The following is a 16966-nucleotide window of genomic DNA, read 5'->3' as shown; positions in this document are numbered from 1 at the left end:
GACAATTGTGAGATTCTGTGAAGTACAGTGTCAAGTGTAAAGAAAGAACACAAGTTTAAAACAGAATGATAACATGATATATCAAACACTCTTGCTGCATAGAACCACTTTTTTTTCTAAGATCCCCTTTAGAAATATGTTAAAATGTAGATGATTTTCAGATTCATATGTCAGTACCTGAAAATATAATTTTCCTTTATCTCCACCTGTTATTTCTATCTTGTTAGGATAAAAGAGATCATACATCAGCCTAAGAAAAGACAAGGAGGACAATTGCCTTTTACCTAGGAAAACAATGTAGCACTGGAAAGTACTAGGGGGGCCTTGCAAATATTCTGCTAATCCAGAATAGGGACAAATCCGTGTTGGATTTGGTTTGATTAACATATATGTGCTCTGTATCAGTTTGTCGATGGCATATATTTGTCCACATGTGTATCTATATATGACTATTGTTACATTTAGTACATATTCTTGAATCTTCTGTATATTTAAAAATAGAATGCCAGTTTATGCTGTTTGAACACCTCTTGCAGATATCTCAGTGTGCCCTGGCTGAGAAAAGTGGCTGGGGACCCAGGCAATGAGCTGTGAATGGTCAAGGGCCCTTTGGGGACCGGCAGGCAGCACCAGCCAGGGGCTGGCTGGTCACTGCAAGGCTCTGAGGGACAGCAAGGAGACCCCAGACCAAAAGTCACCATTGGACCAAGAGCTGTGTGAAGTGAGGGTGCACAGACTGTGGAGTGCAAACCCGTGGAGTCCAAGTGATTTGGCATTATGGGGAAGTGAGATGCCAAGGCTGAGGGAAGATAACAAGAAATGTGCTGAGCTGTAATATATGCACTGGACATCACCCAAGCTGGGGGAACATGCAGGTGCTTTTGAAAGAACTGTTTTGGCCAGGTGAAAGGGAAAAAATAATTAGTAGCAAAGCAGAACTGGCACAGCAAGCAGAAGGAAACAGGAACCCCTGGCCAGTGAATGACCCGAACTGGGATGATACCACGGAGGACAGGGCTGCATGTCAGACCTGAGAGTTCAAAATCTGACTGAAGCAATATCATCATGGGGAATGAAAGGTTAACTGTACTGAAATAATGGAACATAAACTGAGAATGGACAACAATCCTAGAGACTTTTGGGGGTGCCTCCAACAGGTGTTGCTAGAAAATGGGGGAATGACTTCACAAAACTTTAATGGTACACTTGAAATTAGTGTCTTTGTAGGTCAGGCAGCACCAGACAGCCACAAGTATTTTAAGGAGCATACACCAGAGTGGCAGGGAGTAAAACTACAGAAAATTCACGTGTTGCAGTATTTGTGTGTAATGGGTGAAAGAAAAAACAGAGGGCAAAGCAAGTACAGGAGAAAAGGGAAATTGGAGAAAGTGGAAAATCTGATGGCTGTTGCCTTGACAGGAAATCTCCAGGGGACAAAATGAATGAGAGGAAGACCAAATACAATTAGTGGACCTAAACCAGAAAGAGACAGAGAAGAAATGTGGAAATTGAATGTTACTATTGTGGAAATTTAGGACATAGGCAAAGAGAATGGCCTTTCCAACCAAGTGGGGGAGTAATTGTGCAAGGATAGATTTTCACAATGACCAGAGGCCAGCAATTCCACTGGAGTGGTTGTCATTGTTCAATTTCTGATAGATACAGGAGCCACAAAAACTTTGCTCCAAGCAGGTCAATAACAGACAAAGTATTCATACATGGAGCCACTGGGCAGGCAAAAAAATAAGTAAATCTGTCTTAGCAATGATAGGAAATAAGATTGTGCAGGGTAGATTTGTATTAGTAGAAGATTCCTCAGTGTGTTTGTTAGGGAGAGAGCTTCTAAAGGCCTTAGATGCAAAATTGCATTTGTCACCAGAAGGAATAGATTTAATAATGGCGCTGTGACTACTGAGAGCTTAAAAAATGAGCAGAAGATACTATAAATATTGAAGGCTGTATTATTAGAGTTATGGGGCAAGACCACTACAGGTGGGGAACTGTTAGTTTCAGCACAGCCCATGTGCATCTGGAAACTGGGAAAAGTATCCAAAACCAGACAGATCAATACTTAGACAAAGGAGTTTTAAAGCACAACACTCCTATATTGCCTATAAACCAGAATAGGTTAGATTAAGACCCTGAGTACTCATGCAGGATTTGTGGGCAGTTAACCAACATGCAGTGACCCCTCACCTAGTGGTGCCAGGCCCCTTGACTATACTTTTGCGAATACCACTTAAAGATGGCTATTTTATTGTAAATAATTTAACAGCTGGCTTTTTCAGCATCCCAGTAGATGAAGGAAGGCAACCTATGTTTGCCTTCAAACTGTACTGGTGACATGGTGTATTTTGTAGATGCAAAAAGAGCATATAAGAGCAGAAAAGACTATGTTTAATGGTATCAGCACATGCCATCTGAAATACAGAAATATAATATATAGCCTGGAGATTAAGTTTTAATTAAGATATTCTCTAGAAAATCCATGTTAGCACCAAAATGAGAAGGACATATACTTTCCTACTATGTCCTTATTCTGCTGTTTAAAGTTTTGCTGTTTAAATTTTAGCTAAGGAAAACTGGATACATTATTCTCACATCAAATGAAGAGTGGGCAATCAATCAGTTGATAAATAAAAGACTTCTGAGAATCCTTGGTGATATTGTATTTGTAATCATTTGAGTATTTGTGCACGGGAATCTATGTATTCTATGGTAATCTTGGTAGCCTTAATTTTGTCATGTTTGTTACTGCTGTATGTAAAGGCAGTGGTTAAATGCCCAGAAAGTTTTTTCTTTTTCCTTTCAGTATATTAGCAGGAGGACTGTTGAGCAATACACCCAGTTCAGATTGGTTGGTGTGAGATGTGCTCACTATGCCCTGGACAGCTGGAACCATAAGCAAGGAGCCATGAAGGAGCACTGACCTTTTGCCTGACAAAGGGCACGTGGACCTACAACCCCAGCCAGTGGGGGATGGTCAGTCACCCAGAGACTCTACAGGACCCAGTGAACAAGAAGAAACAAAACCCATTGTTGGATCAAGAGGTGTTTGAGGCACGGGTGCATAGACTGAGGGTATAAAACCCCAGTGATCTTTTCAGTGGGGGTCCTTCCCCAGAAGCATCCAGCTCTGTAAGTTGCTGCACCACAATTAAATTACTTAAAAGGAACAGGACATCTGGGACTCTGCTATGGGAAACCTGGGGTCAAGCTGATGGAGGGAACCTAGGTCTGAGTGTGGGGTGTACAGGGACTCAGACCTTCAGGTCACTGGATCTACTTGCTGCAAAGGGGCTTCTGTCCCAGCATTAAAATCTGGAGTGGTGCAAGTGGGACTCCCAGATTGCCATTGGAATGATCAGACAGGAGAGTTTACTTAACATATAACCTTCTACATTGCCAGGTGTTTTTTCAGAATGTTAGAAATCACAGCAAAGTAAAAACATACCAAAAAAAAAATCCTCTTTTTACCATACAAGACACTGTAATTGGATATTCAGATATATGACACACTGTCGTTCAAGCAGGCTGAGCTCTCCTGTGTGACTACAGCCTTAAATCTTTCAGAAAAAGAAAAAAAAAGGATAGCTGAGGTTCTTTCCCTCCAGCAGAACTATCCCCAGTCAAAGGGTAGTCACTACAGGGATCCAGTGAAGTCCCTGCACTGACCACTGTTTTTAGTCCAGGCTTCTGCCATATCTTTAGGAGTAACCCAAAAGAATATGGAATAAATACCAACAACCAAATAAATACCTCAAGTCACCAAATGGACAGTGCTGAGTTGATTAAAGCTAGCCTCATTTGAACAACACTTAATATAACTGAACTCAAATTTACACAGGAGTGCAGATTTCAGTGCATACTAAGTATGAGGGAGTACATGTTTGAGAGCAGTGGTACCATAAATGTTGGGCAGGTCATGCTGCACAACCAGTTAATGAGTTTCCTCTGCTGCCATGAAACCTGGAATGAATGAAAGATATTAAGAAGAGCACTTCCATCCTTAGCAGCAGCCACAGCTCAATGCCCCAGTTCTGGCCTGCAGCACTTGTTATCAGCCTGTGGTGAGAGCCTGTCCTGGGAACTGGAGCTTTGTGCCCAGACGGCTGTTATGAAGTGCAGTTTAATGTGGGATAACAGCAAAGGCCTTGAAAATACTGAAAACAGAGGACCCAGAGTTATAAACTAACTGATATCAAATTACTGCTTGAAAAAAACCACATCACAAGTTATGGAGACAACTGCTTTGAGCCTATCAAAGGGAAGCAGCAGCTGAGCTAGAGAGGATCAACCAAGCAGCAGGAAGAGGCATTTGCTGTGACCTGAGAAAATGACACTCTCTGGTATCGCCAAGTGTGAGTATGGCCTAGGGAATGGAGACCAACGGCTGCTGGCTGATCAGAAATCCTATTATAAAAGGAAAAAAAAATCTGAATTTGGGGAAACTGCTGTCATGGGTACTTGCAGTCAAGATGTCTCTGTGGGACTGCCAGGGCAGCATGTGTGCCACCTTCTCTCCCTGCCCCTGCTCCAGGGGCCCTCCCTGTTCCTGTCTGCTCCCTGCCTGCTCCCTGTCTGCTCCCTGCCTGCTCCCTGTCTGCTCCCTGCCTGCTCCCTGCTCCCTGCCTGTTCCCTGCTCCCTGCCTGCTCCCTCCCTGCTTGCACCAGGATCCCCGGTTCCTCAGAGGCCTCTTGATTTGCCAGCTCATCAGCATTTTCCCCTCCACAAATTCTGGTTTTACTCTCTGCTAGTCTTACAGCACCTAGCTTGAGCCTTCCTGCTTGTAAGCTCATCTTATCTAGTTCCTGAGTAGAAAGGGTAGTTTAACAGATAAGGTCATAATGAAACATGATGGTTAGAAGTTGAAAGGAAAAAAAAAAAGAGAACTGAAATCTGAGGTAACCAACTGTGAAGTACTTTATCTAGGATCTGATAGATTTGCTGCTATACAGGTCTTTAAATCAAGACTGAAATACTTCCTGTGGATACATGTCAGCTCAGATCTAAGTTACAGACTTCATGCAAGCAGCATTTACTGACTTTCAGAATTCAAAGCAGTCTCAGTGGATTACCATAATGGCCCTTTCTGATATTAAAATTTATGACTTCATTAATCTGTTCTGTAGGAACTTGAGCCTCCCATTGAAATCAATAATAACTGTAAGATGCTCTGTACTAAGCACAATCTGTCTTACACACTGACAAAATTGAAACTTTCAGAATTAAGGTGTACTTTTGCAATGCAACGGAATGCTGTCAAATTAGTCACTGAAGTTAATAACTTCATACCTGTGATATCAGCTGACTTGGACAAAGAATTAACTAGCTTTCACTTTCTTTCATACTTAGTTTCTGGGCAGGAAAGCACGCATGGCTATTTAAAGTACTGCACTTTGACATCCTTTCTAGTATCATTCTCCCAGTGGTGTCCCAGTACAGTAATTTCAGGACCATAAGGCGCACCCCCCGGGAGTAGGCAAATTTCGCAACTTTGTAGATCATATAAGGCGCACCGGACTATAAGGCGCACTTTCTTTTTGCAGCGAGGCTCTGCCCCCAGTTGCCCCCGCGCGGTTGCTGGCCGAGGCCCCGCCTCAACCCAGCAGCCATTGGCCCCCGGGCCCGCCTGTACCCAGCAGGGCCGGGCTATGCCCGCCGCCACTCCGTGAAGCGTCCCCGGGGCCGGGCCATGTCCGCTGCCGCTCCATGGAGTGTCCCCGGGGCCGGGCTGTGTCCGCTGCTGCTCCGTGCAGCGTCCCTGGGGCCCCGCTGCTCCGGGAGTTCCCTGGCGCTCCGGGTGACACGATGCTGGCAGGCTCGCCCTGTGCCGCCGCTGCCCCGATGCCGGCGGCTTTGCCCCCCCGCCCGGGCTGCGCCGCCGCCCTTTCCCTCCCCCGCGCGGCCGCTGCCCCAATGCCGCCGGGCTCGCCCCGGCCCGTGGTTGGCCTGATGCTGCTGCTGGGCAGGCTCTGCTCGGCTGGGAACTGTTGCGGGCTCGCACTTCCGGGGTGGCAAATTTCGCAACTTTGTCCATCAGATAAGGCACACCAGACTATAAGGCGCACTTCCGGGTTCGCGGGAAAATTTTAGTCAAAAGGGTGTGCCTTATAGTCATGAAATTACTGTATTTAGCAACATACGAACATCAGGAAGGTTGTTTGTTCATTCACAAGTAAACTGGGATGGGACCTTGCTGCTTCTGTTACTGTCCAAAAATCTTGATTTTATTTCTTGAATTGCAAAGCCAATAAGCTGTTTGGCAGGCAGTTTTCATGACAGCAGTAAAGACTACCCAAATCTTACTCAGCTAAATAATATAAAACATTGGTCAAGCAAAGAAGCTATCTTACTTCTTTTACATCAGTGTGTATCTCATTTCCCTCTATTATCTATGAGATGTTTCTTGAAGAGCATTGAAGTGAATTATAGGCTGGCTACAGCTATACATTAAACTGTTGAAATGGCTCTGTTGTTTTGCTAAGGCTGTGTTGAGAGTTTTGTGATTTACATGTTATGTAATCAGTGAATCTGGGTCACCTGAGCCCAGATACTGAAGCAGTAGTTAATCTCTCCTTTTCTTTATGCCCTGAAATTGGCTGGCAGTAAGGTTTGCAATTAGTCTACATGAATGAAGGAGTATACATGACTTTACAATGAAGTCTTCACAGAACATAAAGCTCAATATAGGAAGTGCTGTTTAGGCTTTTAAAATCTCCCAGTATATGCTACAAACTGTCTAGAAGCTCATTTATACCAGTAAATGAACTAGCTGAGATTTTCCTCTTGTTTGTTTATGTGTGCTGGAAACAGTGCTAGCAGATTTTTGCAGCAGCACGTCTGCAGCTGAGATCCCTCATCTGTGAAACTTTTCTAGTAATTTTTCAACACAAGTCTGACAAGAGTCAGGACCTAATGCATATAAAATCCCTTAACAAAATCTGTAATGACAAAGTAGTGGGGCTTATTTCTGGGTTTGATATTTTTGACTTTACAAAGACCAATGTATTTATCTTTTCTATTTGTAAAATCAGAAGTTGTAAAAAAATCTTAGGTTTCTTTTAATGCACTTAGATTCAGTGTCACTCACTCACAATTGTCTTACTAATGCTGGGATACAGAGAAACTGTGGCTGTTACCTGAAGATATCCTTGGTTTCTGTGAAGATTGCTTTTGAGAAATGCTTCTCAATGTTAGTACCAGCATCTTTTTGTCAGCCTCAGCAGATGTATTGTGAACTTCGCAGCATTTTGGTTTCTTAAATTTTAGCAAGCTAGAATGGTGAGGTTTCATAAAAACCCATGAGTCTGGATTTCTAAGCAGTTTTCTTGGCTATAAGACTGAGAGGTAATCTTTGCTTTGCTCAGAAACAATAAGCAAAAAGAAAAAGCCTCTCTGCAGCTCTTGCTTTTCAGGAGAAAAAAATAATTAAAATTAGACATTTGGGATTTCCAGTATGTAAGTACAGTTCCTTAATGCATTCAGCAGACACTGCCAGTCAGGTTTCACAGGGTTAGCACTGGATGTCATCACATTTTGCTGGTGTAGTCCTGGAAAGAATCTTGGCCAATAATCCAGGCTCTGCTAAACCCCTTGAAGCTGTTGTCATTTTCACTATGCTCTTTTATTTTCACCATGCTCTTTATTTACTTTGTACACTGTGGAGTTGCCAACTATAGCTCATCTCATTGTTGTAAAACAAGGAAATAGAGTCTCACATGTTAAGCAGATTTTGGTTTTGCCATGTAATCTTCCCATATCACATTTTAATGAAAGAAAAAACAATAATAACCCTAGACACTCCTTAAACTGCTAAAATGAGTAACAGGACAGTTACTTCAATCTCTGAGACTCAAAGTAGCATTCAATAGTAAGCATTCTAGCTAAAATTGCATTTTCCTTATACATAGACTTCAAGACAAATACATGATTCAGTGTTTGCACTGTGATTTTTGCACTATAAATTCTTACATCAATAAAATACAGTTATACCTTTGTATAATTTTTCAGCATACAGAAGTCTCTTCATCATTTCTAGCATGCATTATCACTGTCACAGCTCAACCAGACATATTTGTCTGTGTCAGACAACCTGCTGGCCAGGGATGAAGTACCAACCTAGGCCTAGCCTCTAATCCCAGCCTTGGACTGCCAGAACTCTCCCTCAAGCTGGGTACTGGAGCCCACCTCTAGTGCTCTCATCTGCTGAGATGCTGGGGAGGGGGAAGAAAGGAATCTGCCTGAGAGCCCTAAGGACAAAGAAAATACAAGCATAGGATTCAGAAAAGGAGTCTGGTGACCCTGGCACAGGGAAAGGAAAGGGAAAACTCAGAGTTCTGAAAGGAACTATAGAGGTGATTGTTGGTGAGAGATATGGCTTTGACAAGAAGGAATGTCTGGACCCAATAGAGAAAACTGTAGACATAATTGGAGAAAGCATGTTTGACAAAGGGAGAGGAATTTGAGGGAACTGAAAGAAGTTGCCCTGAGAGGTGGAGGATGGCCCATCCCTGGAAACATTCAAGGTCAGGACAAGACTCTGAGCAGCCTGATCATGAACCATGTACCTACTCATTGCAGGGGGTTGGACTTTATGACTTCTAAAGGTCCTTTCCAACCCAAATTATTCGGTGGTCCTATGAATTCTAAAACAGCAGGATGAACAATGGGACTGAGAGTAGTCAGAGAAGGCAAAGAATCATTGACCCCTGTCATAGAGAGCTGGAGTTAGGAGATATCTCTGGCAAGAAGCAAATCTGCAAGAGAAAATTGGGGTAATCTAAGTGAGAAACCAGAAAGAGGACAAAGTAAGACGTAAACCAGGGTAAGATCTTGGAGTTGCAAATATTAGTACTGGGGCAATGAAATGGTTTAAAATTATTAACAAAACAGATGGACAAATTCCAAAATTCTGCAGTGCAATCTCAAAGTGAGTGGGCCCTATAAATATTCTGATCGACATACAGAGACATTGCTGCATACACTCCAAAGAAAATTATCAAACTACCTCCAACATTTACCAACAAAGAGCAGATTAAGCAGTTGAGTTTGACAACAGACTTTCCTCACGTGGAGTGATTTACAATTGAATTGTGGAGAGGGATGAGATGGAGCAAGACAACAATTGATATGAAATAAGCAAAATGAATTATTTGAAAAGGTTCAGAACATGTAAAGAATACAGCCCTTGGTAAATGAAGAAAGACTAAGCTGTCCATTGTAACTACAGAGCTGTAGGTACAAAAGCACTACTTCTAACATTTCAAACCAGCATTGGTACTTAACATCATACATCATTCCATCCTTCTCTCAAACTGCTTCATGAATTTTTCTCTCCAGATTGATAGAACCTATCAATAAGCACCCAGCCAGGGCTTTCTGTACCTTTGCAGTGTATCATCTAGAAGAAAAGAGAAAATCCAACAGTTTCTTCAAATCCAAAGCAACAAAAATCCAAAGTTAATGTGTATTTCCATTCATCTTATTAAGCAATTCATAAAAATAATTTTCCATACTTAAAAGCAAGTGATGTTTACAGAAACAAATGGTGTTATTCCTTCTGAGTCAGTTTCTTTGGCTGTTGTCTGGTTTTGGTTTTTTCTTTTTTTTTTCTTTTTTTAGGAGGAAAGAAAGCTGCTTTTAGAGCTTGAATATGTGGCAGAACTGAATTTTCCATTTCCTTGGAAATCGTAAACCAGAGTCTTTGTACTCCCAACTCTGCAGTTTCCAATATATATTCCTGAAAAATATGTTGGAGAATTGTATTAATTCTTGCTCTTTTGTCTGTTACAGCAATGTGCCCAGAGAATTAGATTGCTGTTAAATAACAAGGACATACCAAAGAACATAGATGTGATATACTTCTTAGATAAGCTATTTGAGTTTTTGTGATCTATAATAAATAACATACTAGGGCAGAGCTGGAATTGTAACAGCTGCCTGGAGGAAATAAGGGAAGTGGAAACATCCAAACTGCTACATGCACATTGAACAGGAGCATGATGCAAGGTCTTCCAGCTCTATAAGGAAAGAGCAATATTATAACTTGAGTAACCTGATAGCAGGATCAGAAAAAAAAAATTGTTATTGGCTGATGCATATCAAAGTAGAATTTGCAGAGATACAGTGGAGCAACTAAGTCTCATTTCTTCTCCCCAGATAAAAAGATTACAGGAATCCTATTTCAAGCATCATGTGCTAACAATATGCAGACTCCATATTTATTTGCTCTTCCTTGGGAGACCTACTTATAAAGATACTGCAGTGGCATGAAGCGCACTCATTTCATTGCATCTTTTTCAACTCCATGGGTCTTGAAACTTGTTTGTAGTACTGGTAAAGTGTTGTGGTTTTTTGTTGGTTTTTTTCCCCCTATTCAGTTGCTACCTTAATTGCACTATTTTGCATTCTTTCTCCCCAGTATAGGACCTGCATAATTTCCTGACAGTCTTAAGATTGATCAATTGATAAGGATAAGCAAATTGTGACTCTGTTTTAACCTTTCCCAGAAAAAACAAAGCTGTAATACTCTTCTGATGAAGCTGACAATAACTATTGGTATGATTCCCACATCTTTTCCATCAAAGGGAGAATAATATTTGTTTTCGCTTTTCCCTTTACAATCTATGTACTGATAAAATCTAGATAGAGGCAAAAAGATTTAGCTCTGTTATTTCTATTCTTACAGCAGAAAATTCGGCCTTTTAGTAGCTGAAGACCCTCCAGCCCTCTAATTTGTCTGGTTTCTCATTGCTACAATGTTTTGTGGTTAATTACAAATTCTTCTTTATTGGTGGCTGTAATTAGACTAGCTGTTGCCACCCTTGCATTCCATGCTGAGAGGCACAGAGTAAGACTCTGTATCTGTAAAACTAAATTATTTCTTTATGAAAAGCATCCATTGAAGAGATTCTGCAGGTACAGCCAATATTTAGATGCAAACATGCAAACAGTTCAGTTTCTGGTTATCTAGAGTAAACTCATTCTGTCTCAAACTCTTTTCTTTCCCATCTGGTTATGTGGAGCTGTTCTAACCCACAGAAGCCTTGCAGAATCCCAAGCCATAGTGGAGATGAACTCAAGGCACCCAACACTCTTATAAGAATTTCATTCACACTTTTGACATCTGCACATTCTTTCTGCAGCAACATCGTTCTTGCCAGCTCCCAGTAGAAAAGCTTACCTTGGAGACAGGCCATCACCAAGATTTTCACTCTCCTGGTCAAATGTTTACTTCCAAAGTCCTGGTGATTCAAAGATCATCAGTTCAGTATGGCTGCTCTTGATCATATTTAATAAAATCAGAGTCACAGAATATGCTGAGTTAGAAGAGACCCACAGTAATCACTAAAGTTCAGCTTTTGGACCTGTACAGAACAGCACCAATAGTCACACAATATGCCTGAGAGTGTTGTCTAAATGCTCCTTGAACTCTGTCAGGCTTGGTGCTACGACCACTTACGTGGGGAGCTTGTTCCAGTGACCAACCACCCTCTGGGTGAAGAACTTTTTCCTAGTATGTAACCTAAATCTTCCATGACACACGTCGATGCTGTTCCCTTGGGTCCTGCCACTAGTTACCAGAGAGAAGAGATCAGTGCCTGCCCTCCCTCTTCTCCTCACACAGAAGTTGTGACTGCAATGAGGTCTCCCCTCAGTCTCCTCCAGGCTGAACAGACCAAGGGACCTCAAGCTGCTCCTCATACAGCTTCTCCTCTTGGCCTCCACCATCTTTGTGTCTCTCCACCAAACACTCTATGGACTATGTTAACAAAAACATCTATATTTAAAAAGGAGCACTCTGCCGCTTCAGTCCGCACTATTCATATCTGTTTGGAACAGTCTTTGCAGTACAGTGTTGTCATAAATCTACTAAGCATTATCATCAAGGATGCTACTTAACTGAAATAGAGATTGGTGCTCACATAACTTGGGTGATAGGCCTTGTTATTCTTTCTAATTGTCCTGGAAAAATAATGAACTGTATGTTTATCACTACATCCATTCCTGAAATGGAGCTACACTTTAATGAACATGTTGCATGAAATGAGTTCCAGTTGAAATTGAAGAAGGCTGCTCATTGAGACTGAAATGGCAAAGGGAATTCAAGTCAGATGCTTAATTATCCAGACTGGAGTTTGACCAAGATACTGCTATTCTTGTGATATGTGTCATGGGATAGCTCGTGATCAAAAGCTGCTGTAACCTTGACTTGAATTTGGAGCTCCCTTCTTTATACTTAGTGTCCACCAGGTGCCAGGAGGGTACAGCAGCTCTGTTATTCCTCAAAGCAAAAGGTGATGTCTAGTGAACTACTTCAGTTACTTCAGATCTTTACCTGCTTTTCTTTGATGTATCTTATCCAGGTATGGGCTGAGCCTGATATTGCTTGGTTTCACGACCAAAGACTCAGAGGTGTTTCTGGCTAAAAAGTAACTCCACTGGAAACTGAAAAAAAAATGCTCAAATAAAAGTGTAGGACAATATTTTCCTCACTCCCCTCAAATTGCCCCTAAGGACTAAAAATCAGAGATCAAATTAAAATAGTGTATGATGCCAACATTTAGAATTGTCTAACAAATATAAAACTACCTAATTTACCTCTGTAATATTAAGCCATTTAATAACAGAAAATAAAATAAACAACAGGAATTAAAAGTTTATTTGACTGACATTAATAAACAAATGGAGTGATTTTACAGAAGAAAGTGATCTAAATATTTAGATATTATATAGATATTTAATAATAATATAATACTTTTTGGGTAGCAATCTGACAAAAAACAAAGGCAAGAATCTTGAGTATATGTAATGGGATTAAGAGGAGATTAATATATTAAATACAGATTTTTGAAAGCATCAGGTGTCTTCAAGACAACCGAGAAAGTGCTTAACGGTTATGGTAACACATAGATATGGAGCTGGAATGTAAAGGAATTTAAAACCCATAAACAATTTTCCTGACAATAGGGATTATATTTTCCAGTGTGAACTGCTTCTTAATTGAGACTGAAAAATCCTCCATTATTCTAAAAATAAAGTTAACTGGAAATAGCAGCAATACTGTAAAAGAAATGACAGATGTGCGATCAGGAAAAGATGATAACATGAACAAGCTTTACAAGAGCTGCAATTCCAGTTACAAATAACAGAAGACACCTTCCTTTGTGTAAATGAAGACTCTTTACCATTATAATTTCTGTCTGTCATAATCTACTGTAGTAAAATTAATGCGGTCCGGGAAATTGCAGCTTTGGAACAGCAGCAGCCCTACATACATTTGCATGAGTACTCTGTAGTGACAGGAATAGAATATATGGCATAAAAAGTTACTAAAAATAGACTTGTCTAGTCACCGGCCAAATGCTACCCATTGCTTTTGGGAACAGAGGGTGTTGACAGGAGAGGCTGTCAGTGCAGCGAGCATGACCCTTCCTGCAGCTCTGGTGTGCTGTTCTCCTGCCTCATAGCCCTGCAGGTGGGAAGGAGTGGGCTGGAGGAACAACCACTTTCTGCAACATTAGGTGCTGTCAGCCTCCTAAGTTGTCACTGAATAACATAATGTTCCTTGACTGTGTTTTGCCAGTGGGAGGGTGACTTACCACACAACTGTAAGTGGATGAGCAGCGTTGATGGGACTACAGGTAAAATTATTCTGCAGATAAAAGGTTTATATTTAAGTCCTGTGCTCTGTAGATCTATGGTCTAATTTCTGCAGAGAAAAAAAGCCATTTCCCAGGTAAAAATATATATGGAATTGTATGACATTCCCATTTTCATGGTGCTTGTACACTTTTGCATGTGAGTAAATTACAGGCACATACATTAAAAAGATAAAAAAGAAAAGAAAGTTAAACATTTCAGCATATTAACTGTTCCAGAGATTATCACATGGTTGTGCATATCAATGCCAAGTCCTGATCCTATCTGGAGCTGGAAGCCTGTGCTAAGTTGTGACATGGTACAAAGGACAGAACTGAGGAGTATTTTCAAAAGCCTTGCCTATCTTTCAAAATGATCCCTGAAACACTATTCTGGATGCTGTATCATAGTTATTATATTAGTTTACATTGCATTACCTTACCTGAAACCACACATTCAAATCTATAGTTACTTACTTTTATAACTGGTACACGACTATGATATCCTGCATCTCATGCTACACACAGTAATGTAATTACATTTCTCAGACTATCCATAGTATGAAATTTTATCTTGTCATAGACTTGATCTTGCAGCACAGGATAGCTTTGCAAATTAAAATCTTAAAAGAATTGTTTGTGCACTGTGTATGCTGCTCTACTGCACCTGTCTGTATTGCAGGTTTAAAAAATAAGCCAGGTCTTGTGTTAGCTTACTGTGTCTACTACTTTTATTCCATATACTTGTCATGAGGAAGAAACTTGGTTTAGCAGACAGTCCCTTGACCATACTCCAAATCTTACACTGTGAATGAGAAGTTATGGGAATTTGCATAATCCTTATTGTGTCTGATTTTTTTAAAATCTTTTTTGTCTTTTAAGCAATCAGTGTATTTCTCGGTGTCTTTGAACAGCTCCTATCACAGTGGGTTCAGGCTTGCAGACTCTAAGTATTATTATGAAACTAAAAATAATAGGCAGATAAAAAATTATTATTGGAGGTTATTTGTTCTTAAATATAACACAGAAAATTACAATGGTACCTGAAAAAGTCTGCACAATACAGACTCCCTGAGATGTTTTTTTTTTTTACACTTGCTACTTATTAAAGAGACAAGATTAACAAAGAGTTGTAGTTGTTTATAATATTGATACATAAATACTTTTGCACTTGACAATGAGCTTTGACATTTTTACTGGTTGGTCTCATGCAAAAGTAAAGATTCTTTTATCTAGGGAAAATAAAATCTTAAAAAATCAATGAGAATGATAATTTTAGAATGAAGAAAAATTAAACTTGAGCATTACCAAGCTTCTCAAAAGGTCTCTCTAAGCATAGGATATTGATAAGAGTAGAGGAAGAAAAGATGTTGTACCCTTTTTCATTTTATCTCTCTGCTAAATGTAAGCCTTGTCAGTAACCAATGAGCTGCCTTGCTCAGCCCTCGTTTATTGGGTACAGTTTATATGAAACAACAGGACTGGGGCAGGACAGAGAGGTATTTGTGTGATTCCATTCTGTGACACAGATGAAGACACCTTGAGAAACCTTCTGTAGGGCTGCTCTCAGAGGTATAGTTGGTTCATTTGCCCGTGTCATTTTCAGAGCTGCATAGCAGCATGTTTTCAGTAGGAGGCATTTCCCATGGAGGCACGTGCTTGGATTCATAGCCTGTAGCGTTCAGCCTTCAGTGCTGTGAACTCACGAGATGCCTTGGCAGCACAACCAGGTACCACAGCAAAGGCTGAGGCATGCCCAGGGTGTGCTGTGACTCGCCAGCCAAAGGAGCTCAGGGGCAACTAGTGCAGGAAAGCACCTGTGCTTGTGCTACAACACTGAACTCAGGTCATGATGTGTCTTCTGGGTAGCTCAGGCACAAGCAGGGCTGCTCAGAGCAGAGCATCCCACCCACCAGAGAAGGCAGGATTTTCACAGAAGGAAAACTGCACAGCAGTTTAATTAAACATGTGTCACAAGGCAGTTATGTCCAGAGGAAGAAGAGCAGGAAGAAAGCAGCAAGTTCTCACTGCCTAAGCTGTCTACAGCCTGGCACTATCTGATGCTTGATTTTTTCCTTTAGAGCCTGACTAGCATGCAAGGAAGGCTTGTTATCAGCCAAGTGCATCCCCTGGTTTCCTGGTACACATTCAGGTACCATCTAGCTTTCCATGGATACAGCAGACAGTGCTAGCAGATCTACACATCAGGCTGCAACATTTGGGTTGGAAAGCCCTGTAGACCTCTGATTACCTTTAAACACCTGGACATGAAATACTGAACAGCAGATTACTGAACTATTACCTACTTTCTGCTATTAAGACAATAGCAGCTCAGGTGACTAGGGTTTAAAGAACTTTGAAAAGTTAAGTCAAGGAGCTATAGGAATGCCTTTTTTTTTTTTTTAATCCCAAATGGGTTCTTATCTAGATGACAGTCATATTTCCAAGAATATGTCAGCACACTGGGATGCTTATTAGCAATAATTCTCAGCTGTATGTGCAGACTTGAGCAGTCAGACTGAGTTGTGACACAGCTTTCCCTGCAAGTCCCTGGGAGGAAATTTGAGGTTTTCAAGTCAGAAGAGCTATTCAGAGGAGAAGGAAGTCCCACACAGTTTGCTGTAATTGCTGTAGGATGGACCAGGCATTGGTGAAACTCAGTGCAGCCTAGTTGGCAGCTTTAACAGTGTATGAAATCTTTTCTGTCTTTTCCCATACAAGAAAAATAGTAAAGAAATCTGGTTGCAACTGCCAGTTCCTGCAAAAGGACTCAAAAACAAAGCCTACAGCTCTGTTCTTGTTGAAAATTTGGCATGCAATAGCAAAATCATGTGCTAAAGATACAACCTTACTGGTAATATTTCGACCTACATTTGACCAGCCTATAAAAAAAGGAGTTTGAAACACCTTGAGCCGTAGAAATCCTCACAAGAATAATGTCAATTATTGATTTGAGCTTGAGAGTTACTTTGAAGCTGGCTGACCACCGAAAGCTCAATATAATTTGTACTAAAAGGCATCTTGCAGGTTAGTTGCCACATTTTCTGATAGAAAAGCAGTTTGCCATAGCATTACTGCATTTCATGCTTGATGAAGATGGCTGTCATAACACAGTAACACCTTGTAGAACGTTATCCCTTATATCAGAGCTCATCATATTCAGAGTTTATTTCTACAGGATAATAATGTTAAAAAACACAATTCTGCACTGAATGAGTAGTTGATTAATTCCATAATACAATTATTGAAGTAATAATCATTGAAATCTTCAAAAAATAAACCACATCAGTCCTCATTTAATTTAATGTTTTGATTATTTAAT

The sequence above is a fragment of the Catharus ustulatus genome, chromosome 1 (genome assembly GCF_009819885.2).
Source record: "Catharus ustulatus isolate bCatUst1 chromosome 1, bCatUst1.pri.v2, whole genome shotgun sequence".
NCBI classification, from domain to species: Eukaryota; Metazoa; Chordata; class Aves; order Passeriformes; family Turdidae; genus Catharus; species Catharus ustulatus.
Note: the sequence above shows the minus strand (reverse complement) of the source record.